This window comes from Schistocerca nitens, chromosome 1 (genome assembly GCF_023898315.1).
Source record: "Schistocerca nitens isolate TAMUIC-IGC-003100 chromosome 1, iqSchNite1.1, whole genome shotgun sequence".
In the NCBI taxonomy this organism is placed as follows: Eukaryota; Metazoa; Arthropoda; class Insecta; order Orthoptera; family Acrididae; genus Schistocerca; species Schistocerca nitens.
The window spans coordinates 1,120,965,247-1,120,985,545 of NC_064614.1; the positions used below are offsets into that span (position 1 = coordinate 1,120,965,247).

At 54.6% G+C, this 20,299-nt stretch overlaps 57 non-coding genes across 57 annotated transcripts; all 57 read left to right on the forward strand.

Moving 5' to 3' along the window:
• Window positions 1-24: 24 nt before the first annotated feature.
• Trnal-cag (transfer RNA leucine (anticodon CAG)) lies at window positions 25-106 on the forward strand. Its single transcript has one exon. It is a non-coding gene; the product is annotated as a tRNA-Leu (tRNA).
• A 279-nt stretch (window positions 107-385) lies between these two features.
• Window positions 386-457, forward strand: Trnae-cuc (transfer RNA glutamic acid (anticodon CUC)). Its single transcript has one exon. It is a non-coding gene; the product is annotated as a tRNA-Glu (tRNA).
• A 389-nt stretch (window positions 458-846) lies between these two features.
• Window positions 847-918, forward strand: Trnah-gug (transfer RNA histidin (anticodon GUG)). The gene has a single exon. It is a non-coding gene; the product is annotated as a tRNA-His (tRNA).
• A 287-nt stretch (window positions 919-1,205) lies between these two features.
• Trnal-aag (transfer RNA leucine (anticodon AAG)) lies at window positions 1,206-1,287 on the forward strand. The gene has a single exon. It is a non-coding gene; the product is annotated as a tRNA-Leu (tRNA).
• Window positions 1,288-1,365: 78 nt separating this feature from the next.
• Window positions 1,366-1,447, forward strand: Trnal-cag (transfer RNA leucine (anticodon CAG)). Its single transcript has one exon. It is a non-coding gene; the product is annotated as a tRNA-Leu (tRNA).
• A 279-nt stretch (window positions 1,448-1,726) lies between these two features.
• Trnae-cuc (transfer RNA glutamic acid (anticodon CUC)) lies at window positions 1,727-1,798 on the forward strand. Its single transcript has one exon. It is a non-coding gene; the product is annotated as a tRNA-Glu (tRNA).
• Window positions 1,799-2,187: 389 nt separating this feature from the next.
• On the forward strand, window positions 2,188-2,259 carry Trnah-gug (transfer RNA histidin (anticodon GUG)). The gene has a single exon. It is a non-coding gene; the product is annotated as a tRNA-His (tRNA).
• A 510-nt stretch (window positions 2,260-2,769) lies between these two features.
• On the forward strand, window positions 2,770-2,851 carry Trnal-aag (transfer RNA leucine (anticodon AAG)). Its single transcript has one exon. It is a non-coding gene; the product is annotated as a tRNA-Leu (tRNA).
• A 78-nt stretch (window positions 2,852-2,929) lies between these two features.
• On the forward strand, window positions 2,930-3,011 carry Trnal-cag (transfer RNA leucine (anticodon CAG)). The gene has a single exon. It is a non-coding gene; the product is annotated as a tRNA-Leu (tRNA).
• Window positions 3,012-3,290: 279 nt separating this feature from the next.
• Window positions 3,291-3,362, forward strand: Trnae-cuc (transfer RNA glutamic acid (anticodon CUC)). Its single transcript has one exon. It is a non-coding gene; the product is annotated as a tRNA-Glu (tRNA).
• Window positions 3,363-3,751: 389 nt separating this feature from the next.
• Trnah-gug (transfer RNA histidin (anticodon GUG)) lies at window positions 3,752-3,823 on the forward strand. Its single transcript has one exon. It is a non-coding gene; the product is annotated as a tRNA-His (tRNA).
• Window positions 3,824-4,110: 287 nt separating this feature from the next.
• Window positions 4,111-4,192, forward strand: Trnal-aag (transfer RNA leucine (anticodon AAG)). Its single transcript has one exon. It is a non-coding gene; the product is annotated as a tRNA-Leu (tRNA).
• Window positions 4,193-4,270: 78 nt separating this feature from the next.
• On the forward strand, window positions 4,271-4,352 carry Trnal-cag (transfer RNA leucine (anticodon CAG)). Its single transcript has one exon. It is a non-coding gene; the product is annotated as a tRNA-Leu (tRNA).
• A 279-nt stretch (window positions 4,353-4,631) lies between these two features.
• Window positions 4,632-4,703, forward strand: Trnae-cuc (transfer RNA glutamic acid (anticodon CUC)). The gene has a single exon. It is a non-coding gene; the product is annotated as a tRNA-Glu (tRNA).
• A 389-nt stretch (window positions 4,704-5,092) lies between these two features.
• On the forward strand, window positions 5,093-5,164 carry Trnah-gug (transfer RNA histidin (anticodon GUG)). Its single transcript has one exon. It is a non-coding gene; the product is annotated as a tRNA-His (tRNA).
• A 287-nt stretch (window positions 5,165-5,451) lies between these two features.
• Window positions 5,452-5,533, forward strand: Trnal-aag (transfer RNA leucine (anticodon AAG)). The gene has a single exon. It is a non-coding gene; the product is annotated as a tRNA-Leu (tRNA).
• A 78-nt stretch (window positions 5,534-5,611) lies between these two features.
• Window positions 5,612-5,693, forward strand: Trnal-cag (transfer RNA leucine (anticodon CAG)). The gene has a single exon. It is a non-coding gene; the product is annotated as a tRNA-Leu (tRNA).
• Window positions 5,694-5,972: 279 nt separating this feature from the next.
• Trnae-cuc (transfer RNA glutamic acid (anticodon CUC)) lies at window positions 5,973-6,044 on the forward strand. The gene has a single exon. It is a non-coding gene; the product is annotated as a tRNA-Glu (tRNA).
• A 389-nt stretch (window positions 6,045-6,433) lies between these two features.
• Window positions 6,434-6,505, forward strand: Trnah-gug (transfer RNA histidin (anticodon GUG)). Its single transcript has one exon. It is a non-coding gene; the product is annotated as a tRNA-His (tRNA).
• A 510-nt stretch (window positions 6,506-7,015) lies between these two features.
• Trnal-aag (transfer RNA leucine (anticodon AAG)) lies at window positions 7,016-7,097 on the forward strand. Its single transcript has one exon. It is a non-coding gene; the product is annotated as a tRNA-Leu (tRNA).
• Window positions 7,098-7,175: 78 nt separating this feature from the next.
• On the forward strand, window positions 7,176-7,257 carry Trnal-cag (transfer RNA leucine (anticodon CAG)). The gene has a single exon. It is a non-coding gene; the product is annotated as a tRNA-Leu (tRNA).
• Window positions 7,258-7,536: 279 nt separating this feature from the next.
• Window positions 7,537-7,608, forward strand: Trnae-cuc (transfer RNA glutamic acid (anticodon CUC)). Its single transcript has one exon. It is a non-coding gene; the product is annotated as a tRNA-Glu (tRNA).
• Window positions 7,609-7,997: 389 nt separating this feature from the next.
• On the forward strand, window positions 7,998-8,069 carry Trnah-gug (transfer RNA histidin (anticodon GUG)). The gene has a single exon. It is a non-coding gene; the product is annotated as a tRNA-His (tRNA).
• A 287-nt stretch (window positions 8,070-8,356) lies between these two features.
• Window positions 8,357-8,438, forward strand: Trnal-aag (transfer RNA leucine (anticodon AAG)). Its single transcript has one exon. It is a non-coding gene; the product is annotated as a tRNA-Leu (tRNA).
• Window positions 8,439-8,516: 78 nt separating this feature from the next.
• On the forward strand, window positions 8,517-8,598 carry Trnal-cag (transfer RNA leucine (anticodon CAG)). The gene has a single exon. It is a non-coding gene; the product is annotated as a tRNA-Leu (tRNA).
• Window positions 8,599-8,877: 279 nt separating this feature from the next.
• On the forward strand, window positions 8,878-8,949 carry Trnae-cuc (transfer RNA glutamic acid (anticodon CUC)). The gene has a single exon. It is a non-coding gene; the product is annotated as a tRNA-Glu (tRNA).
• Window positions 8,950-9,338: 389 nt separating this feature from the next.
• On the forward strand, window positions 9,339-9,410 carry Trnah-gug (transfer RNA histidin (anticodon GUG)). The gene has a single exon. It is a non-coding gene; the product is annotated as a tRNA-His (tRNA).
• A 510-nt stretch (window positions 9,411-9,920) lies between these two features.
• Trnal-aag (transfer RNA leucine (anticodon AAG)) lies at window positions 9,921-10,002 on the forward strand. Its single transcript has one exon. It is a non-coding gene; the product is annotated as a tRNA-Leu (tRNA).
• Window positions 10,003-10,080: 78 nt separating this feature from the next.
• On the forward strand, window positions 10,081-10,162 carry Trnal-cag (transfer RNA leucine (anticodon CAG)). The gene has a single exon. It is a non-coding gene; the product is annotated as a tRNA-Leu (tRNA).
• A 279-nt stretch (window positions 10,163-10,441) lies between these two features.
• Window positions 10,442-10,513, forward strand: Trnae-cuc (transfer RNA glutamic acid (anticodon CUC)). The gene has a single exon. It is a non-coding gene; the product is annotated as a tRNA-Glu (tRNA).
• A 389-nt stretch (window positions 10,514-10,902) lies between these two features.
• Trnah-gug (transfer RNA histidin (anticodon GUG)) lies at window positions 10,903-10,974 on the forward strand. Its single transcript has one exon. It is a non-coding gene; the product is annotated as a tRNA-His (tRNA).
• Window positions 10,975-11,261: 287 nt separating this feature from the next.
• Trnal-aag (transfer RNA leucine (anticodon AAG)) lies at window positions 11,262-11,343 on the forward strand. The gene has a single exon. It is a non-coding gene; the product is annotated as a tRNA-Leu (tRNA).
• A 78-nt stretch (window positions 11,344-11,421) lies between these two features.
• Window positions 11,422-11,503, forward strand: Trnal-cag (transfer RNA leucine (anticodon CAG)). Its single transcript has one exon. It is a non-coding gene; the product is annotated as a tRNA-Leu (tRNA).
• Window positions 11,504-11,782: 279 nt separating this feature from the next.
• Window positions 11,783-11,854, forward strand: Trnae-cuc (transfer RNA glutamic acid (anticodon CUC)). Its single transcript has one exon. It is a non-coding gene; the product is annotated as a tRNA-Glu (tRNA).
• Window positions 11,855-12,243: 389 nt separating this feature from the next.
• On the forward strand, window positions 12,244-12,315 carry Trnah-gug (transfer RNA histidin (anticodon GUG)). Its single transcript has one exon. It is a non-coding gene; the product is annotated as a tRNA-His (tRNA).
• Window positions 12,316-12,825: 510 nt separating this feature from the next.
• Window positions 12,826-12,907, forward strand: Trnal-aag (transfer RNA leucine (anticodon AAG)). Its single transcript has one exon. It is a non-coding gene; the product is annotated as a tRNA-Leu (tRNA).
• A 78-nt stretch (window positions 12,908-12,985) lies between these two features.
• Window positions 12,986-13,067, forward strand: Trnal-cag (transfer RNA leucine (anticodon CAG)). Its single transcript has one exon. It is a non-coding gene; the product is annotated as a tRNA-Leu (tRNA).
• Window positions 13,068-13,346: 279 nt separating this feature from the next.
• On the forward strand, window positions 13,347-13,418 carry Trnae-cuc (transfer RNA glutamic acid (anticodon CUC)). The gene has a single exon. It is a non-coding gene; the product is annotated as a tRNA-Glu (tRNA).
• Window positions 13,419-13,807: 389 nt separating this feature from the next.
• On the forward strand, window positions 13,808-13,879 carry Trnah-gug (transfer RNA histidin (anticodon GUG)). The gene has a single exon. It is a non-coding gene; the product is annotated as a tRNA-His (tRNA).
• A 287-nt stretch (window positions 13,880-14,166) lies between these two features.
• Trnal-aag (transfer RNA leucine (anticodon AAG)) lies at window positions 14,167-14,248 on the forward strand. Its single transcript has one exon. It is a non-coding gene; the product is annotated as a tRNA-Leu (tRNA).
• A 78-nt stretch (window positions 14,249-14,326) lies between these two features.
• Trnal-cag (transfer RNA leucine (anticodon CAG)) lies at window positions 14,327-14,408 on the forward strand. The gene has a single exon. It is a non-coding gene; the product is annotated as a tRNA-Leu (tRNA).
• A 279-nt stretch (window positions 14,409-14,687) lies between these two features.
• On the forward strand, window positions 14,688-14,759 carry Trnae-cuc (transfer RNA glutamic acid (anticodon CUC)). The gene has a single exon. It is a non-coding gene; the product is annotated as a tRNA-Glu (tRNA).
• Window positions 14,760-15,148: 389 nt separating this feature from the next.
• Window positions 15,149-15,220, forward strand: Trnah-gug (transfer RNA histidin (anticodon GUG)). The gene has a single exon. It is a non-coding gene; the product is annotated as a tRNA-His (tRNA).
• A 510-nt stretch (window positions 15,221-15,730) lies between these two features.
• Trnal-aag (transfer RNA leucine (anticodon AAG)) lies at window positions 15,731-15,812 on the forward strand. Its single transcript has one exon. It is a non-coding gene; the product is annotated as a tRNA-Leu (tRNA).
• Window positions 15,813-15,890: 78 nt separating this feature from the next.
• Window positions 15,891-15,972, forward strand: Trnal-cag (transfer RNA leucine (anticodon CAG)). The gene has a single exon. It is a non-coding gene; the product is annotated as a tRNA-Leu (tRNA).
• Window positions 15,973-16,251: 279 nt separating this feature from the next.
• Window positions 16,252-16,323, forward strand: Trnae-cuc (transfer RNA glutamic acid (anticodon CUC)). The gene has a single exon. It is a non-coding gene; the product is annotated as a tRNA-Glu (tRNA).
• Window positions 16,324-16,712: 389 nt separating this feature from the next.
• On the forward strand, window positions 16,713-16,784 carry Trnah-gug (transfer RNA histidin (anticodon GUG)). The gene has a single exon. It is a non-coding gene; the product is annotated as a tRNA-His (tRNA).
• Window positions 16,785-17,071: 287 nt separating this feature from the next.
• Window positions 17,072-17,153, forward strand: Trnal-aag (transfer RNA leucine (anticodon AAG)). The gene has a single exon. It is a non-coding gene; the product is annotated as a tRNA-Leu (tRNA).
• A 78-nt stretch (window positions 17,154-17,231) lies between these two features.
• On the forward strand, window positions 17,232-17,313 carry Trnal-cag (transfer RNA leucine (anticodon CAG)). Its single transcript has one exon. It is a non-coding gene; the product is annotated as a tRNA-Leu (tRNA).
• Window positions 17,314-17,592: 279 nt separating this feature from the next.
• Window positions 17,593-17,664, forward strand: Trnae-cuc (transfer RNA glutamic acid (anticodon CUC)). Its single transcript has one exon. It is a non-coding gene; the product is annotated as a tRNA-Glu (tRNA).
• A 389-nt stretch (window positions 17,665-18,053) lies between these two features.
• Trnah-gug (transfer RNA histidin (anticodon GUG)) lies at window positions 18,054-18,125 on the forward strand. The gene has a single exon. It is a non-coding gene; the product is annotated as a tRNA-His (tRNA).
• A 510-nt stretch (window positions 18,126-18,635) lies between these two features.
• On the forward strand, window positions 18,636-18,717 carry Trnal-aag (transfer RNA leucine (anticodon AAG)). The gene has a single exon. It is a non-coding gene; the product is annotated as a tRNA-Leu (tRNA).
• A 78-nt stretch (window positions 18,718-18,795) lies between these two features.
• Trnal-cag (transfer RNA leucine (anticodon CAG)) lies at window positions 18,796-18,877 on the forward strand. Its single transcript has one exon. It is a non-coding gene; the product is annotated as a tRNA-Leu (tRNA).
• A 279-nt stretch (window positions 18,878-19,156) lies between these two features.
• Trnae-cuc (transfer RNA glutamic acid (anticodon CUC)) lies at window positions 19,157-19,228 on the forward strand. Its single transcript has one exon. It is a non-coding gene; the product is annotated as a tRNA-Glu (tRNA).
• Window positions 19,229-19,617: 389 nt separating this feature from the next.
• Trnah-gug (transfer RNA histidin (anticodon GUG)) lies at window positions 19,618-19,689 on the forward strand. Its single transcript has one exon. It is a non-coding gene; the product is annotated as a tRNA-His (tRNA).
• A 287-nt stretch (window positions 19,690-19,976) lies between these two features.
• On the forward strand, window positions 19,977-20,058 carry Trnal-aag (transfer RNA leucine (anticodon AAG)). The gene has a single exon. It is a non-coding gene; the product is annotated as a tRNA-Leu (tRNA).
• A 78-nt stretch (window positions 20,059-20,136) lies between these two features.
• Window positions 20,137-20,218, forward strand: Trnal-cag (transfer RNA leucine (anticodon CAG)). The gene has a single exon. It is a non-coding gene; the product is annotated as a tRNA-Leu (tRNA).
• The last annotated feature ends 81 nt before the right edge of the window (window positions 20,219-20,299 follow it).

The following is a 20,299-nucleotide window of genomic DNA, read 5'->3' on the forward strand; positions in this document are numbered from 1 at the left end:
CTCCTGTGACCGCCGTGCCACGTAGGTAGCGTGGCCGAGCGGTCTAAGGCGCTGGTTTCAGGCACCAGTCTCTTCGGAGGCGTGGGTTCGAATCCCACAGCTGCCAACGTTTTCTGTCTCGAAAGCAGGAGCACTGATTACCCGCGAAGGGAACAGCGCAGCAAGCCGTGAGCGTCTCTTTCTTAAATTGTCGTAGCAGCACAGTGCGTGGTGCAACGACAGGATTCACAGGCGCAGTCTGGTGTCACGATTGCTGGCGTTCGTCTCCACGAAATGCGTCCCGAGCATGCCGTTCTACAAAGTGGAAACGCTAAATTTTGGCCGTTGTCGTCAAGTAGCCTGTGTACTGTTTGCTGCGTTCGCTGGAGGAGCGCTTGCGTCGTTATCCGGTGTGGTCTAGTGGCTAGGATACCTGGCTCTCACCCAGGAGGCCCGGGTTCGATTCCCGGTACCGGAAATGCGCGTTTTGTTGCTCCTCTTATGCGACTTGGCCCGACTTAGCTTTTAGCTCGACTGACGCTCCGCTGACGCTTGCAGAAAATTACGTTAAGTACGATTCGCGGTCACAAGTGACGGCGAGAGCGATGCGACATCTGTCCACCTCTTATCGAGGCACATACCTGTGGTCAACAGAGTTGGAGGACTGCAAGACATTGCCACGGGGGTTGAATGCAGCTAACCACACTGCTTAGTGTCCTAACAGCGCAGACACGTTCGTTTGCCAGTATACATATAATGGAGACCGCGTCTGGCACAGCTGTGGGGAGACACAGTGGTGTGTGGGCCGAGCTTTGCTGTTCATCGCCACTTGCAGTCGCGAGAACTGCCGTCGGCGGTGCCTCCGTGGCCGTGATCGTCTAGTGGTTAGGACATTGCGTTGTGGCCGCAATAACCCAGGTTCGAATCCTGGTCACGGCAATTTTTAAAGTTTTGCCTTGCTGTCGCTGCAGTGACGATTGTGACTCAGTGTTTGAAATCACGGTGCCCTCTTGATTTTTCACTCATGTTCCGCAGGCTGCGGGTGGCACTACCAATTCATTATCAACACGTAATGCCGCCGCACCAGAGAGCGGGCAGCTGCCTGTGTAGTTAATCTCTATTCGAAAATGGCAGTTGTTTGAGGTGCAATGGATGAGCAGCCAGTCGCAGCAGAACAGGAAGCTGTGTCGTGCACTGTTTCTACAAAAGCGAAGAACACGGGCACAGGTAGCGTGGCCGAGCGGTCTAAGGCGCTGGTTTAAGGCACCAGTCTCTTCGGAGGCGTGGGTTCGAATCCCACCGCTGCCAGCTTTTTCTCGTTTTTTGTGCCATTGCGATGTTTTCTCGTGGGGTAGAACGCAGCTCCTGTGACCGCCGTGCCACGTAGGTAGCGTGGCCGAGCGGTCTAAGGCGCTGGTTTCAGGCATCAGTCTCTTCGGAGGCGTGGGTTCGAATCCCACAGCTGCCAACGTTTTCTGTCTCGAAAGCAGGAGCACTGATTACCCGCGAAGGGAACAGCGCAGCAAGCCGTGAGCGTCTCTTTCTTAAATTGTCGTAGCAGCACAGTGCGTGGTGCAACGACAGGATTCACAGGCGCAGTCTGGTGTCACGATTGCTGGCGTTCGTCTCCACGAAATGCGTCCCGAGCATGCCGTTCTACAAAGTGGAAACGCTAAATTTTGGCCGTTGTCGTCAAGTAGCGTGTGTACTGTTTGCTGCGTTCGCTGGAGGAGCGCTTGCGTCGTTATCCGGTGTGGTCTAGTGGCTAGGATACCTGGCTCTCACCCAGGAGGCCCGGGTTCGATTCCCGGTACCGGAAATGCGCATTTTGTTGCTCCTCTTATGCGACTTGGCCCGACTTAGCTTTTAGCTCGACTGACGCTCCGCTGACGCTTGCAGAAAATTACGTTAAGTACGATTCGCGGTCACAAGTGACGGCGAGAGCGATGCGACGTCTGTCCACCTCTTATTGAGGCACATACCTGTGGCCAACAGAGTTGGAGGACTGCAAGACATTGCCACGGGGGTTGAATGCAGCTAACCACACTGCTTAGTGTCCTTACAGCGCAGACACGTTCGTTTGCCAGTATACATATAATGGAGACCGCGTCTGGCACAGCTGTGGGGAGACACAGTGGTGTGTGGGCCGAGCTTTGCTGTTCATCGCCACTTGCAGTCGCGAGAACTGCCGTCGGCGGTGCCTCCGTGGCCGTGATCGTCTAGTGGTTAGGACATTGCGTTGTGGCCGCAATAACCCAGGTTCGAATCCTGGTCACGGCAATTTTTAAAGTTTTGCCTTGCTGTCGCTGCAGTGACGATTGTGACTCAGTGTTTGAAATCACGGTGCCCTCTTGATTTTTCACTCATGTTCCGCAGGCTGCGGGTGGCACTACCAATTCATTATCAACACGTAATGCCGCCGCACCAGAGAGCGGGCAGCTGCCTGTGTAGTTAATCTCTATTCGAAAAGCCCGCATCTCGTGGTCGTGCGGTAGCGTTCTCGCTTCCCACGCCCGGGTTCCCGGGTTCGATTCCCGGCGGGGTCAGGGATTTTCTCTGCCTCGTGATGGCTGGGTGTTGTGTGCTGTCCTTAGGTTAGTTAGGTTTAAGTAGTTCTAAGTTCTAGGGGACTGATGACCATAGATGTTAAGTCCCATAGTGCTCAGAGCCATTTGAACCATCTATTCGAAAATGGCAGTTGTTTGAGGTGCAATGGATGAGCAGCCAGTCGCAGCAGAACAGGAAGCTGTGTCGTGCACTGTTTCTACAAAAGCGAAGAACACGGGCACAGGTAGCGTGGCCGAGCGGTCTAAGGCGCTGGTTTAAGGCACCAGTCTCTTCGGAGGCGTGGGTTCGAATCCCACAGCTGCCAGCTTTTTCTCGTTTTTTGTGCCATTGCGATGTTTTCTCGTGGGGTAGAACGCAGCTCCTGTGACCGCCGTGCCACGTAGGTAGCGTGGCCGAGCGGTCTAAGGCGCTGGTTTCAGGCACCAGTCTCTTCGGAGGCGTGGGTTCGAATCCCACAGCTGCCAACGTTTTCTGTCTCGAAAGCAGGAGCACTGATTACCCGCGAAGGGAACAGCGCAGCAAGCCGTGAGCGTCTCTTTCTTAAATTGTCGTAGCAGCACAGTGCGTGGTGCAACGACAGGATTCACAGGCGCAGTCTGGTGTCACGATTGCTGGCGTTCGTCTCCACGAAATGCGTCCCGAGCATGCCGTTCTACAAAGTGGAAACGCTAAATTTTGGCCGTTGTCGTCAAGTAGCCTGTGTACTGTTTGCTGCGTTCGCTGGAGGAGCGCTTGCGTCGTTATCCGGTGTGGTCTAGTGGCTAGGATACCTGGCTCTCACCCAGGAGGCCCGGGTTCGATTCCCGGTACCGGAAATGCGCGTTTTGTTGCTCCTCTTATGCGACTTGGCCCGACTTAGCTTTTAGCTCGACTGACGCTCCGCTGACGCTTGCAGAAAATTACGTTAAGTACGATTCGCGGTCACAAGTGACGGCGAGAGCGATGCGACATCTGTCCACCTCTTATCGAGGCACATACCTGTGGTCAACAGAGTTGGAGGACTGCAAGACATTGCCACGGGGGTTGAATGCAGCTAACCACACTGCTTAGTGTCCTAACAGCGCAGACACGTTCGTTTGCCAGTATACATATAATGGAGACCGCGTCTGGCACAGCTGTGGGGAGACACAGTGGTGTGTGGGCCGAGCTTTGCTGTTCATCGCCACTTGCAGTCGCGAGAACTGCCGTCGGCGGTGCCTCCGTGGCCGTGATCGTCTAGTGGTTAGGACATTGCGTTGTGGCCGCAATAACCCAGGTTCGAATCCTGGTCACGGCAATTTTTAAAGTTTTGCCTTGCTGTCGCTGCAGTGACGATTGTGACTCAGTGTTTGAAATCACGGTGCCCTCTTGATTTTTCACTCATGTTCCGCAGGCTGCGGGTGGCACTACCAATTCATTATCAACACGTAATGCCGCCGCACCAGAGAGCGGGCAGCTGCCTGTGTAGTTAATCTCTATTCGAAAATGGCAGTTGTTTGAGGTGCAATGGATGAGCAGCCAGTCGCAGCAGAACAGGAAGCTGTGTCGTGCACTGTTTCTACAAAAGCGAAGAACACGGGCACAGGTAGCGTGGCCGAGCGGTCTAAGGCGCTGGTTTAAGGCACCAGTCTCTTCGGAGGCGTGGGTTCGAATCCCACAGCTGCCAGCTTTTTCTCGTTTTTTGTGCCATTGCGATGTTTTCTCGTGGGGTAGAACGCAGCTCCTGTGACCGCCGTGCCACGTAGGTAGCGTGGCCGAGCGGTCTAAGGCGCTGGTTTCAGGCACCAGTCTCTTCGGAGGCGTGGGTTCGAATCCCACAGCTGCCAACGTTTTCTGTCTCGAAAGCAGGAGCACTGATTACCCGCGAAGGGAACAGCGCAGCAAGCCGTGAGCGTCTCTTTCTTAAATTGTCGTAGCAGCACAGTGCGTGGTGCAACGACAGGATTCACAGGCGCAGTCTGGTGTCACGATTGCTGGCGTTCGTCTCCACGAAATGCGTCCCGAGCATGCCGTTCTACAAAGTGGAAACGCTAAATTTTGGCCGTTGTCGTCAAGTAGCCTGTGTACTGTTTGCTGCGTTCGCTGGAGGAGCGCTTGCGTCGTTATCCGGTGTGGTCTAGTGGCTAGGATACCTGGCTCTCACCCAGGAGGCCCGGGTTCGATTCCCGGTACCGGAAATGCGCGTTTTGTTGCTCCTCTTATGCGACTTGGCCCGACTTAGCTTTTAGCTCGACTGACGCTCCGCTGACGCTTGCAGAAAATTACGTTAAGTACGATTCGCGGTCACAAGTGACGGCGAGAGCGATGCGACATCTGTCCACCTCTTATCGAGGCACATACCTGTGGTCAACAGAGTTGGAGGACTGCAAGACATTGCCACGGGGGTTGAATGCAGCTAACCACACTGCTTAGTGTCCTAACAGCGCAGACACGTTCGTTTGCCAGTATACATATAATGGAGACCGCGTCTGGCACAGCTGTGGGGAGACACAGTGGTGTGTGGGCCGAGCTTTGCTGTTCATCGCCACTTGCAGTCGCGAGAACTGCCGTCGGCGGTGCCTCCGTGGCCGTGATCGTCTAGTGGTTAGGACATTGCGTTGTGGCCGCAATAACCCAGGTTCGAATCCTGGTCACGGCAATTTTTAAAGTTTTGCCTTGCTGTCGCTGCAGTGACGATTGTGACTCAGTGTTTGAAATCACGGTGCCCTCTTGATTTTTCACTCATGTTCCGCAGGCTGCGGGTGGCACTACCAATTCATTATCAACACGTAATGCCGCCGCACCAGAGAGCGGGCAGCTGCCTGTGTAGTTAATCTCTATTCGAAAATGGCAGTTGTTTGAGGTGCAATGGATGAGCAGCCAGTCGCAGCAGAACAGGAAGCTGTGTCGTGCACTGTTTCTACAAAAGCGAAGAACACGGGCACAGGTAGCGTGGCCGAGCGGTCTAAGGCGCTGGTTTAAGGCACCAGTCTCTTCGGAGGCGTGGGTTCGAATCCCACCGCTGCCAGCTTTTTCTCGTTTTTTGTGCCATTGCGATGTTTTCTCGTGGGGTAGAACGCAGCTCCTGTGACCGCCGTGCCACGTAGGTAGCGTGGCCGAGCGGTCTAAGGCGCTGGTTTCAGGCATCAGTCTCTTCGGAGGCGTGGGTTCGAATCCCACAGCTGCCAACGTTTTCTGTCTCGAAAGCAGGAGCACTGATTACCCGCGAAGGGAACAGCGCAGCAAGCCGTGAGCGTCTCTTTCTTAAATTGTCGTAGCAGCACAGTGCGTGGTGCAACGACAGGATTCACAGGCGCAGTCTGGTGTCACGATTGCTGGCGTTCGTCTCCACGAAATGCGTCCCGAGCATGCCGTTCTACAAAGTGGAAACGCTAAATTTTGGCCGTTGTCGTCAAGTAGCGTGTGTACTGTTTGCTGCGTTCGCTGGAGGAGCGCTTGCGTCGTTATCCGGTGTGGTCTAGTGGCTAGGATACCTGGCTCTCACCCAGGAGGCCCGGGTTCGATTCCCGGTACCGGAAATGCGCATTTTGTTGCTCCTCTTATGCGACTTGGCCCGACTTAGCTTTTAGCTCGACTGACGCTCCGCTGACGCTTGCAGAAAATTACGTTAAGTACGATTCGCGGTCACAAGTGACGGCGAGAGCGATGCGACGTCTGTCCACCTCTTATTGAGGCACATACCTGTGGCCAACAGAGTTGGAGGACTGCAAGACATTGCCACGGGGGTTGAATGCAGCTAACCACACTGCTTAGTGTCCTTACAGCGCAGACACGTTCGTTTGCCAGTATACATATAATGGAGACCGCGTCTGGCACAGCTGTGGGGAGACACAGTGGTGTGTGGGCCGAGCTTTGCTGTTCATCGCCACTTGCAGTCGCGAGAACTGCCGTCGGCGGTGCCTCCGTGGCCGTGATCGTCTAGTGGTTAGGACATTGCGTTGTGGCCGCAATAACCCAGGTTCGAATCCTGGTCACGGCAATTTTTAAAGTTTTGCCTTGCTGTCGCTGCAGTGACGATTGTGACTCAGTGTTTGAAATCACGGTGCCCTCTTGATTTTTCACTCATGTTCCGCAGGCTGCGGGTGGCACTACCAATTCATTATCAACACGTAATGCCGCCGCACCAGAGAGCGGGCAGCTGCCTGTGTAGTTAATCTCTATTCGAAAAGCCCGCATCTCGTGGTCGTGCGGTAGCGTTCTCGCTTCCCACGCCCGGGTTCCCGGGTTCGATTCCCGGCGGGGTCAGGGATTTTCTCTGCCTCGTGATGGCTGGGTGTTGTGTGCTGTCCTTAGGTTAGTTAGGTTTAAGTAGTTCTAAGTTCTAGGGGACTGATGACCATAGATGTTAAGTCCCATAGTGCTCAGAGCCATTTGAACCATCTATTCGAAAATGGCAGTTGTTTGAGGTGCAATGGATGAGCAGCCAGTCGCAGCAGAACAGGAAGCTGTGTCGTGCACTGTTTCTACAAAAGCGAAGAACACGGGCACAGGTAGCGTGGCCGAGCGGTCTAAGGCGCTGGTTTAAGGCACCAGTCTCTTCGGAGGCGTGGGTTCGAATCCCACAGCTGCCAGCTTTTTCTCGTTTTTTGTGCCATTGCGATGTTTTCTCGTGGGGTAGAACGCAGCTCCTGTGACCGCCGTGCCACGTAGGTAGCGTGGCCGAGCGGTCTAAGGCGCTGGTTTCAGGCACCAGTCTCTTCGGAGGCGTGGGTTCGAATCCCACAGCTGCCAACGTTTTCTGTCTCGAAAGCAGGAGCACTGATTACCCGCGAAGGGAACAGCGCAGCAAGCCGTGAGCGTCTCTTTCTTAAATTGTCGTAGCAGCACAGTGCGTGGTGCAACGACAGGATTCACAGGCGCAGTCTGGTGTCACGATTGCTGGCGTTCGTCTCCACGAAATGCGTCCCGAGCATGCCGTTCTACAAAGTGGAAACGCTAAATTTTGGCCGTTGTCGTCAAGTAGCCTGTGTACTGTTTGCTGCGTTCGCTGGAGGAGCGCTTGCGTCGTTATCCGGTGTGGTCTAGTGGCTAGGATACCTGGCTCTCACCCAGGAGGCCCGGGTTCGATTCCCGGTACCGGAAATGCGCGTTTTGTTGCTCCTCTTATGCGACTTGGCCCGACTTAGCTTTTAGCTCGACTGACGCTCCGCTGACGCTTGCAGAAAATTACGTTAAGTACGATTCGCGGTCACAAGTGACGGCGAGAGCGATGCGACATCTGTCCACCTCTTATCGAGGCACATACCTGTGGTCAACAGAGTTGGAGGACTGCAAGACATTGCCACGGGGGTTGAATGCAGCTAACCACACTGCTTAGTGTCCTAACAGCGCAGACACGTTCGTTTGCCAGTATACATATAATGGAGACCGCGTCTGGCACAGCTGTGGGGAGACACAGTGGTGTGTGGGCCGAGCTTTGCTGTTCATCGCCACTTGCAGTCGCGAGAACTGCCGTCGGCGGTGCCTCCGTGGCCGTGATCGTCTAGTGGTTAGGACATTGCGTTGTGGCCGCAATAACCCAGGTTCGAATCCTGGTCACGGCAATTTTTAAAGTTTTGCCTTGCTGTCGCTGCAGTGACGATTGTGACTCAGTGTTTGAAATCACGGTGCCCTCTTGATTTTTCACTCATGTTCCGCAGGCTGCGGGTGGCACTACCAATTCATTATCAACACGTAATGCCGCCGCACCAGAGAGCGGGCAGCTGCCTGTGTAGTTAATCTCTATTCGAAAATGGCAGTTGTTTGAGGTGCAATGGATGAGCAGCCAGTCGCAGTAGAACAGGAAGCTGTGTCGTGCACTGTTTCTACAAAAGCGAAGAACACGGGCACAGGTAGCGTGGCCGAGCGGTCTAAGGCGCTGGTTTAAGGCACCAGTCTCTTCGGAGGCGTGGGTTCGAATCCCACCGCTGCCAGCTTTTTCTCGTTTTTTGTGCCATTGCGATGTTTTCTCGTGGGGTAGAACGCAGCTCCTGTGACCGCCGTGCCACGTAGGTAGCGTGGCCGAGCGGTCTAAGGCGCTGGTTTCAGGCACCAGTCTCTTCGGAGGCGTGGGTTCGAATCCCACCGCTGCCAACGTTTTCTGTCTCGAAAGCAGGAGCACTGATTACCCGCGAAGGGAACAGCGCAGCAAGCCGTGAGCGTCTCTTTCTTAAATTGTCGTAGCAGCACAGTGCGTGGTGCAACGACAGGATTCACAGGCGCAGTCTGGTGTCACGATTGCTGGCGTTCGTCTCCACGAAATGCGTCCCGAGCATGCCGTTCTACAAAGTGGAAACGCTAAATTTTGGCCGTTGTCGTCAAGTAGCGTGTGTACTGTTTGCTGCGTTCGCTGGAGGAGCGCTTGCGTCGTTATCCGGTGTGGTCTAGTGGCTAGGATACCTGGCTCTCACCCAGGAGGCCCGGGTTCGATTCCCGGTACCGGAAATGCGCATTTTGTTGCTCCTCTTATGCGACTTGGCCCGACTTAGCTTTTAGCTCGACTGACGCTCCGCTGACGCTTGCAGAAAATTACGTTAAGTACGATTCGCGGTCACAAGTGACGGCGAGAGCGATGCGACGTCTGTCCACCTCTTATTGAGGCACATACCTGTGGCCAACAGAGTTGGAGGACTGCAAGACATTGCCACGGGGGTTGAATGCAGCTAACCACACTGCTTAGTGTCCTTACAGCGCAGACACGTTCGTTTGCCAGTATACATATAATGGAGACCGCGTCTGGCACAGCTGTGGGGAGACACAGTGGTGTGTGGGCCGAGCTTTGCTGTTCATCGCCACTTGCAGTCGCGAGAACTGCCGTCGGCGGTGCCTCCGTGGCCGTGATCGTCTAGTGGTTAGGACATTGCGTTGTGGCCGCAATAACCCAGGTTCGAATCCTGGTCACGGCAATTTTTAAAGTTTTGCCTTGCTGTCGCTGCAGTGACGATTGTGACTCAGTGTTTGAAATCACGGTGCCCTCTTGATTTTTCACTCATGTTCCGCAGGCTGCGGGTGGCACTACCAATTCATTATCAACACGTAATGCCGCCGCACCAGAGAGCGGGCAGCTGCCTGTGTAGTTAATCTCTATTCGAAAAGCCCGCATCTCGTGGTCGTGCGGTAGCGTTCTCGCTTCCCACGCCCGGGTTCCCGGGTTCGATTCCCGGCGGGGTCAGGGATTTTCTCTGCCTCGTGATGGCTGGGTGTTGTGTGCTGTCCTTAGGTTAGTTAGGTTTAAGTAGTTCTAAGTTCTAGGGGACTGATGACCATAGATGTTAAGTCCCATAGTGCTCAGAGCCATTTGAACCATCTATTCGAAAATGGCAGTTGTTTGAGGTGCAATGGATGAGCAGCCAGTCGCAGCAGAACAGGAAGCTGTGTCGTGCACTGTTTCTACAAAAGCGAAGAACACGGGCACAGGTAGCGTGGCCGAGCGGTCTAAGGCGCTGGTTTAAGGCACCAGTCTCTTCGGAGGCGTGGGTTCGAATCCCACAGCTGCCAGCTTTTTCTCGTTTTTTGTGCCATTGCGATGTTTTCTCGTGGGGTAGAACGCAGCTCCTGTGACCGCCGTGCCACGTAGGTAGCGTGGCCGAGCGGTCTAAGGCGCTGGTTTCAGGCACCAGTCTCTTCGGAGGCGTGGGTTCGAATCCCACAGCTGCCAACGTTTTCTGTCTCGAAAGCAGGAGCACTGATTACCCGCGAAGGGAACAGCGCAGCAAGCCGTGAGCGTCTCTTTCTTAAATTGTCGTAGCAGCACAGTGCGTGGTGCAACGACAGGATTCACAGGCGCAGTCTGGTGTCACGATTGCTGGCGTTCGTCTCCACGAAATGCGTCCCGAGCATGCCGTTCTACAAAGTGGAAACGCTAAATTTTGGCCGTTGTCGTCAAGTAGCCTGTGTACTGTTTGCTGCGTTCGCTGGAGGAGCGCTTGCGTCGTTATCCGGTGTGGTCTAGTGGCTAGGATACCTGGCTCTCACCCAGGAGGCCCGGGTTCGATTCCCGGTACCGGAAATGCGCGTTTTGTTGCTCCTCTTATGCGACTTGGCCCGACTTAGCTTTTAGCTCGACTGACGCTCCGCTGACGCTTGCAGAAAATTACGTTAAGTACGATTCGCGGTCACAAGTGACGGCGAGAGCGATGCGACATCTGTCCACCTCTTATCGAGGCACATACCTGTGGTCAACAGAGTTGGAGGACTGCAAGACATTGCCACGGGGGTTGAATGCAGCTAACCACACTGCTTAGTGTCCTAACAGCGCAGACACGTTCGTTTGCCAGTATACATATAATGGAGACCGCGTCTGGCACAGCTGTGGGGAGACACAGTGGTGTGTGGGCCGAGCTTTGCTGTTCATCGCCACTTGCAGTCGCGAGAACTGCCGTCGGCGGTGCCTCCGTGGCCGTGATCGTCTAGTGGTTAGGACATTGCGTTGTGGCCGCAATAACCCAGGTTCGAATCCTGGTCACGGCAATTTTTAAAGTTTTGCCTTGCTGTCGCTGCAGTGACGATTGTGACTCAGTGTTTGAAATCACGGTGCCCTCTTGATTTTTCACTCATGTTCCGCAGGCTGCGGGTGGCACTACCAATTCATTATCAACACGTAATGCCGCCGCACCAGAGAGCGGGCAGCTGCCTGTGTAGTTAATCTCTATTCGAAAATGGCAGTTGTTTGAGGTGCAATGGATGAGCAGCCAGTCGCAGCAGAACAGGAAGCTGTGTCGTGCACTGTTTCTACAAAAGCGAAGAACACGGGCACAGGTAGCGTGGCCGAGCGGTCTAAGGCGCTGGTTTAAGGCACCAGTCTCTTCGGAGGCGTGGGTTCGAATCCCACCGCTGCCAGCTTTTTCTCGTTTTTTGTGCCATTGCGATGTTTTCTCGTGGGGTAGAACGCAGCTCCTGTGACCGCCGTGCCACGTAGGTAGCGTGGCCGAGCGGTCTAAGGCGCTGGTTTCAGGCATCAGTCTCTTCGGAGGCGTGGGTTCGAATCCCACAGCTGCCAACGTTTTCTGTCTCGAAAGCAGGAGCACTGATTACCCGCGAAGGGAACAGCGCAGCAAGCCGTGAGCGTCTCTTTCTTAAATTGTCGTAGCAGCACAGTGCGTGGTGCAACGACAGGATTCACAGGCGCAGTCTGGTGTCACGATTGCTGGCGTTCGTCTCCACGAAATGCGTCCCGAGCATGCCGTTCTACAAAGTGGAAACGCTAAATTTTGGCCGTTGTCGTCAAGTAGCGTGTGTACTGTTTGCTGCGTTCGCTGGAGGAGCGCTTGCGTCGTTATCCGGTGTGGTCTAGTGGCTAGGATACCTGGCTCTCACCCAGGAGGCCCGGGTTCGATTCCCGGTACCGGAAATGCGCATTTTGTTGCTCCTCTTATGCGACTTGGCCCGACTTAGCTTTTAGCTCGACTGACGCTCCGCTGACGCTTGCAGAAAATTACGTTAAGTACGATTCGCGGTCACAAGTGACGGCGAGAGCGATGCGACGTCTGTCCACCTCTTATTGAGGCACATACCTGTGGCCAACAGAGTTGGAGGACTGCAAGACATTGCCACGGGGGTTGAATGCAGCTAACCACACTGCTTAGTGTCCTTACAGCGCAGACACGTTCGTTTGCCAGTATACATATAATGGAGACCGCGTCTGGCACAGCTGTGGGGAGACACAGTGGTGTGTGGGCCGAGCTTTGCTGTTCATCGCCACTTGCAGTCGCGAGAACTGCCGTCGGCGGTGCCTCCGTGGCCGTGATCGTCTAGTGGTTAGGACATTGCGTTGTGGCCGCAATAACCCAGGTTCGAATCCTGGTCACGGCAATTTTTAAAGTTTTGCCTTGCTGTCGCTGCAGTGACGATTGTGACTCAGTGTTTGAAATCACGGTGCCCTCTTGATTTTTCACTCATGTTCCGCAGGCTGCGGGTGGCACTACCAATTCATTATCAACACGTAATGCCGCCGCACCAGAGAGCGGGCAGCTGCCTGTGTAGTTAATCTCTATTCGAAAAGCCCGCATCTCGTGGTCGTGCGGTAGCGTTCTCGCTTCCCACGCCCGGGTTCCCGGGTTCGATTCCCGGCGGGGTCAGGGATTTTCTCTGCCTCGTGATGGCTGGGTGTTGTGTGCTGTCCTTAGGTTAGTTAGGTTTAAGTAGTTCTAAGTTCTAGGGGACTGATGACCATAGATGTTAAGTCCCATAGTGCTCAGAGCCATTTGAACCATCTATTCGAAAATGGCAGTTGTTTGAGGTGCAATGGATGAGCAGCCAGTCGCAGCAGAACAGGAAGCTGTGTCGTGCACTGTTTCTACAAAAGCGAAGAACACGGGCACAGGTAGCGTGGCCGAGCGGTCTAAGGCGCTGGTTTAAGGCACCAGTCTCTTCGGAGGCGTGGGTTCGAATCCCACAGCTGCCAGCTTTTTCTCGTTTTTTGTGCCATTGCGATGTTTTCTCGTGGGGTAGAACGCAGCTCCTGTGACCGCCGTGCCACGTAGGTAGCGTGGCCGAGCGGTCTAAGGCGCTGGTTTCAGGCACCAGTCTCTTCGGAGGCGTGGGTTCGAATCCCACAGCTGCCAACGTTTTCTGTCTCGAAAGCAGGAGCACTGATTACCCGCGAAGGGAACAGCGCAGCAAGCCGTGAGCGTCTCTTTCTTAAATTGTCGTAGCAGCACAGTGCGTGGTGCAACGACAGGATTCACAGGCGCAGTCTGGTGTCACGATTGCTGGCGTTCGTCTCCACGAAATGCGTCCCGAGCATGCCGTTCTACAAAGTGGAAACGCTAAATTTTGGCCGTTGTCGTCAAGTAGCCTGTGTACTGTTTGCTGCGTTCGCTGGAGGAGCGCTTGCGTCGTTATCCGGTGTGGTCTAGTGGCTAGGATACCTGGCTCTCACCCAGGAGGCCCGGGTTCGATTCCCGGTACCGGAAATGCGCGTTTTGTTGCTCCTCTTATGCGACTTGGCCCGACTTAGCTTTTAGCTCGACTGACGCTCCGCTGACGCTTGCAGAAAATTACGTTAAGTACGATTCGCGGTCACAAGTGACGGCGAGAGCGATGCGACATCTGTCCACCTCTTATCGAGGCACATACCTGTGGTCAACAGAGTTGGAGGACTGCAAGACATTGCCACGGGGGTTGAATGCAGCTAACCACACTGCTTAGTGTCCTAACAGCGCAGACACGTTCGTTTGCCAGTATACATATAATGGAGACCGCGTCTGGCACAGCTGTGGGGAGACACAGTGGTGTGTGGGCCGAGCTTTGCTGTTCATCGCCACTTGCAGTCGCGAGAACTGCCGTCGGCGGTGCCTCCGTGGCCGTGATCGTCTAGTGGTTAGGACATTGCGTTGTGGCCGCAATAACCCAGGTTCGAATCCTGGTCACGGCAATTTTTAAAGTTTTGCCTTGCTGTCGCTGCAGTGACGATTGTGACTCAGTGTTTGAAATCACGGTGCCCTCTTGATTTTTCACTCATGTTCCGCAGGCTGCGGGTGGCACTACCAATTCATTATCAACACGTAATGCCGCCGCACCAGAGAGCGGGCAGCTGCCTGTGTAGTTAATCTCTATTCGAAAATGGCAGTTGTTTGAGGTGCAATGGATGAGCAGCCAGTCGCAGCAGAACAGGAAGCTGTGTCGTGCACTGTTTCTACAAAAGCGAAGAACACGGGCACAGGTAGCGTGGCCGAGCGGTCTAAGGCGCTGGTTTAAGGCACCAGTCTCTTCGGAGGCGTGGGTTCGAATCCCACCGCTGCCAGCTTTTTCTCGTTTTTTGTGCCATTGCGATGTTTTCTCGTGGGGTAGAACGCAGCTCCTGTGACCGCCGTGCCACGTAGGTAGCGTGGCCGAGCGGTCTAAGGCGCTGGTTTCAGGCATCAGTCTCTTCGGAGGCGTGGGTTCGAATCCCACAGCTGCCAACGTTTTCTGTCTCGAAAGCAGGAGCACTGATTACCCGCGAAGGGAACAGCGCAGCAAGCCGTGAGCGTCTCTTTCTTAAATTGTCGTAGCAGCACAGTGCGTGGTGCAACGACAGGATTCACAGGCGCAGTCTGGTGTCACGATTGCTGGCGTTCGTCTCCACGAAATGCGTCCCGAGCATGCCGTTCTACAAAGTGGAAACGCTAAATTTTGGCCGTTGTCGTCAAGTAGCGTGTGTACTGTTTGCTGCGTTCGCTGGAGGAGCGCTTGCGTCGTTATCCGGTGTGGTCTAGTGGCTAGGATACCTGGCTCTCACCCAGGAGGCCCGGGTTCGATTCCCGGTACCGGAAATGCGCATTTTGTTGCTCCTCTTATGCGACTTGGCCCGACTTAGCTTTTAGCTCGACTGACGCTCCGCTGACGCTTGCAGAAAATTACGTTAAGTACGATTCGCGGTCACAAGTGACGGCGAGAGCGATGCGACGTCTGTCCACCTCTTATTGAGGCACATACCTGTGGCCAACAGAGTTGGAGGACTGCAAGACATTGCCACGGGGGTTGAATGCAGCTAACCACACTGCTTAGTGTCCTTACAGCGCAGACACGTTCGTTTGCCAGTATACATATAATGGAGACCGCGTCTGGCACAGCTGTGGGGAGACACAGTGGTGTGTGGGCCGAGCTTTGCTGTTCATCGCCACTTGCAGTCGCGAGAACTGCCGTCGGCGGTGCCTCCGTGGCCGTGATCGTCTAGTGGTTAGGACATTGCGTTGTGGCCGCAATAACCCAGGTTCGAATCCTGGTCACGGCAATTTTTAAAGTTTTGCCTTGCTGTCGCTGCAGTGACGATTGTGACTCAGTGTTTGAAATCACGGTGCCCTCTTGATTTTTCACTCATGTTCCGCAGGCTGCGGGTGGCACTACCAATTCATTATCAACACGTAATGCCGCCGCACCAGAGAGCGGGCAGCTGCCTGTGTAGTTAATCTCTATTCGAAAAGCCCGCATCTCGTGGTCGTGCGGTAGCGTTCTCGCTTCCCACGCCCGGGTTCCCGGGTTCGATTCCCGGCGGGGTCAGGGATTTTCTCTGCCTCGTGATGGCTGGGTGTTGTGTGCTGTCCTTAGGTTAGTTAGGTTTAAGTAGTTCTAAGTTCTAGGGGACTGATGACCATAGATGTTAAGTCCCATAGTGCTCAGAGCCATTTGAACCATCTATTCGAAAATGGCAGTTGTTTGAGGTGCAATGGATGAGCAGCCAGTCGCAGCAGAACAGGAAGCTGTGTCGTGCACTGTTTCTACAAAAGCGAAGAACACGGGCACAGGTAGCGTGGCCGAGCGGTCTAAGGCGCTGGTTTAAGGCACCAGTCTCTTCGGAGGCGTGGGTTCGAATCCCACAGCTGCCAGCTTTTTCTCGTTTTTTGTGCCATTGCGATGTTTTCTCGTGGGGTAGAACGCAGCTCCTGTGACCGCCGTGCCACGTAGGTAGCGTGGCCGAGCGGTCTAAGGCGCTGGTTTCAGGCACCAGTCTCTTCGGAGGCGTGGGTTCGAATCCCACAGCTGCCAACGTTTTCTGTCTCGAAAGCAGGAGCACTGATTACCCGCGAAGGGAACAGCGCAGCAAGCCGTGAGCGTCTCTTTCTTAAATTGTCGTAGCAGCACAGTGCGTGGTGCAACGACAGGATTCACAGGCGCAGTCTGGTGTCACGATTGCTGGCGTTCGTCTCCACGAAATGCGTCCCGAGCATGCCGTTCTACAAAGTGGAAACGCTAAATTTTGGCCGTTGTCGTCAAGTAGCCTGTGTACTGTTTGCTGCGTTCGCTGGAGGAGCGCTTGCGTCGTTATCCGGTGTGGTCTAGTGGCTAGGATACCTGGCTCTCACCCAGGAGGCCCGGGTTCGATTCCCGGTACCGGAAATGCGCGTTTTGTTGCTCCTCTTATGCGACTTGGCCCGACTTAGCTTTTAGCTCGACTGACGCTCCGCTGACGCTTGCAGAAAATTACGTTAAGTACGATTCGCGGTCACAAGTGACGGCGAGAGCGATGCGACATCTGTCCACCTCTTATCGAGGCACATACCTGTGGTCAACAGAGTTGGAGGACTGCAAGACATTGCCACGGGGGTTGAATGCAGCTAACCACACTGCTTAGTGTCCTAACAGCGCAGACACGTTCGTTTGCCAGTATACATATAATGGAGACCGCGTCTGGCACAGCTGTGGGGAGACACAGTGGTGTGTGGGCCGAGCTTTGCTGTTCATCGCCACTTGCAGTCGCGAGAACTGCCGTCGGCGGTGCCTCCGTGGCCGTGATCGTCTAGTGGTTAGGACATTGCGTTGTGGCCGCAATAACCCAGGTTCGAATCCTGGTCACGGCAATTTTTAAAGTTTTGCCTTGCTGTCGCTGCAGTGACGATTGTGACTCAGTGTTTGAAATCACGGTGCCCTCTTGATTTTTCACTCATGTTCCGCAGGCTGCGGGTGGCACTACCAATTCATTATCAACACGTAATGCCGCCGCACCAGAGAGCGGGCAGCTGCCTGTGTAGTTAATCTCTATTCGAAAATGGCAGTTGTTTGAGGTGCAATGGATGAGCAGCCAGTCGCAGTAGAACAGGAAGCTGTGTCGTGCACTGTTTCTACAAAAGCGAAGAACACGGGCACAGGTAGCGTGGCCGAGCGGTCTAAGGCGCTGGTTTAAGGCACCAGTCTCTTCGGAGGCGTGGGTTCGAATCCCACCGCTGCCAGCTTTTTCTCGTTTTTTGTGCCATTGCGATGTTTTCTCGTGGGGTAGAACGCAGCTCCTGTGACCGCCGTGCCACGTAGGTAGCGTGGCCGAGCGGTCTAAGGCGCTGGTTTCAGGCACCAGTCTCTTCGGAGGCGTGGGTTCGAATCCCACCGCTGCCAACGTTTTCTGTCTCGAAAGCAGGAGCACTGATTACCCGCGAAGGGAACAGCGCAGCAAGCCGTGAGCGTCTCTTTCTTAAATTGTCGTAGCAGCACAGTGCGTGGTGCAACGACAGGATTCACAGGCGCAGTCTGGTGTCACGATTGCTGGCGTTCGTCTCCACGAAATGCGTCCCGAGCATGCCGTTCTACAAAGTGGAAACGCTAAATTTTGGCCGTTGTCGTCAAGTAGCGTGTGTACTGTTTGCTGCGTTCGCTGGAGGAGCGCTTGCGTCGTTATCCGGTGTGGTCTAGTGGCTAGGATACCTGGCTCTCACCCAGGAGGCCCGGGTTCGATTCCCGGTACCGGAAATGCGCATTTTGTTGCTCCTCTTATGCGACTTGGCCCGACTTAGCTTTTAGCTCGACTGACGCTCCGCTGACGCTTGCAGAAAATTACGTTAAGTACGATTCGCGGTCACAAGTGACGGCGAGAGCGATGCGACGTCTGTCCACCTCTTATTGAGGCACATACCTGTGGCCAACAGAGTTGGAGGACTGCAAGACATTGCCACGGGGGTTGAATGCAGCTAACCACACTGCTTAGTGTCCTTACAGCGCAGACACGTTCGTTTGCCAGTATACATATAATGGAGACCGCGTCTGGCACAGCTGTGGGGAGACACAGTGGTGTGTGGGCCGAGCTTTGCTGTTCATCGCCACTTGCAGTCGCGAGAACTGCCGTCGGCGGTGCCTCCGTGGCCGTGATCGTCTAGTGGTTAGGACATTGCGTTGTGGCCGCAATAACCCAGGTTCGAATCCTGGTCACGGCAATTTTTAAAGTTTTGCCTTGCTGTCGCTGCAGTGACGATTGTGACTCAGTGTTTGAAATCACGGTGCCCTCTTGATTTTTCACTCATGTTCCGCAGGCTGCGGGTGGCACTACCAATTCATTATCAACACGTAATGCCGCCGCACCAGAGAGCGGGCAGCTGCCTGTGTAGTTAATCTCTATTCGAAAAGCCCGCATCTCGTGGTCGTGCGGTAGCGTTCTCGCTTCCCACGCCCGGGTTCCCGGGTTCGATTCCCGGCGGGGTCAGGGATTTTCTCTGCCTCGTGATGGCTGGGTGTTGTGTGCTGTCCTTAGGTTAGTTAGGTTTAAGTAGTTCTAAGTTCTAGGGGACTGATGACCATAGATGTTAAGTCCCATAGTGCTCAGAGCCATTTGAACCATCTATTCGAAAATGGCAGTTGTTTGAGGTGCAATGGATGAGCAGCCAGTCGCAGCAGAACAGGAAGCTGTGTCGTGCACTGTTTCTACAAAAGCGAAGAACACGGGCACAGGTAGCGTGGCCGAGCGGTCTAAGGCGCTGGTTTAAGGCACCAGTCTCTTCGGAGGCGTGGGTTCGAATCCCACCGCTGCCAGCTTTTTCTCGTTTTTTGTGCCATTGCGATGTTTTCTCGTGGGGTAGAACGCAGCTCCTGTGACCGCCGTGCCACGTAGGTAGCGTGGCCGAGCGGTCTAAGGCGCTGGTTTCAGGCACCAGTCTCTTCGGAGGCGTGGGTTCGAATCCCACAGCTGCCAACGTTTTCTGTCTCGAAAGCAGGAGCACTGATTACCCGCGAAGGGAACAGCGCAGCAAGCCGTGAGCGTCTCTTTCTTAAATTGTCGTAGCAGCACAGTGCGTGGTGCAACGACAGGATTCACAGGCGCAGTCTGGTGTCACGATTGCTGGCGTTCGTCTCCACGAAATGCGTCCCGAGCATGCCGTTCTACAAAGTGGAAACGCTAAATTTTGGCCGTTGTCGTCAAGTAGCCTGTGTACTGTTTGCTGCGTTCGCTGGAGGAGCGCTTGCGTCGTTATCCGGTGTGGTCTAGTGGCTAGGATACCTGGCTCTCACCCAGGAGGCCCGGGTTCGATTCCCGGTACCGGAAATGCGCGTTTTGTTGCTCCTCTTATGCGACTTGGCCCGACTTAGCTTTTAGCTCGACTGACGCTCCGCTGACGCTTGCAGAAAATTACGTTAAGTACGATTCGCGGTCACAAGTGACGGCGAGAGCGATGCGACATCTGTCCACCTCTTATCGAGGCACATACCTGTGGTCAACAGAGTTGGAGGACTGCAAGACATTGCCACGGGGGTTGAATGCAGCTAACCACACTGCTTAGTGTCCTAACAGCGCAGACACGTTCGTTTGCCAGTATACATATAATGGAGACCGCGTCTGGCACAGCTGTGGGGAGACACAGTGGTGTGTGGGCCGAGCTTTGCTGTTCATCGCCACTTGCAGTCGCGAGAACTGCCGTCGGCGGTGCCTCCGTGGCCGTGATCGTCTAGTGGTTAGGACATTGCGTTGTGGCCGCAATAACCCAGGTTCGAATCCTGGTCACGGCAATTTTTAAAGTTTTGCCTTGCTGTCGCTGCAGTGACGATTGTGACTCAGTGTTTGAAATCACGGTGCCCTCTTGATTTTTCACTCATGTTCCGCAGGCTGCGGGTGGCACTACCAATTCATTATCAACACGTAATGCCGCCGCACCAGAGAGCGGGCAGCTGCCTGTGTAGTTAATCTCTATTCGAAAATGGCAGTTGTTTGAGGTGCAATGGATGAGCAGCCAGTCGCAGCAGAACAGGAAGCTGTGTCGTGCACTGTTTCTACAAAAGCGAAGAACACGGGCACAGGTAGCGTGGCCGAGCGGTCTAAGGCGCTGGTTTAAGGCACCAGTCTCTTCGGAGGCGTGGGTTCGAATCCCACCGCTGCCAGCTTTTTCTCGTTTTTTGTGCCATTGCGATGTTTTCTCGTGGGGTAGAACGCAGCTCCTGTGACCGCCGTGCCACGTAGGTAGCGTGGCCGAGCGGTCTAAGGCGCTGGTTTCAGGCACCAGTCTCTTCGGAGGCGTGGGTTCGAATCCCACCGCTGCCAACGTTTTCTGTCTCGAAAGCAGGAGCACTGATTACCCGCGAAGGGAACAGCGCAGCAAGCCGTGAGCGTCTCTTTCTTAAA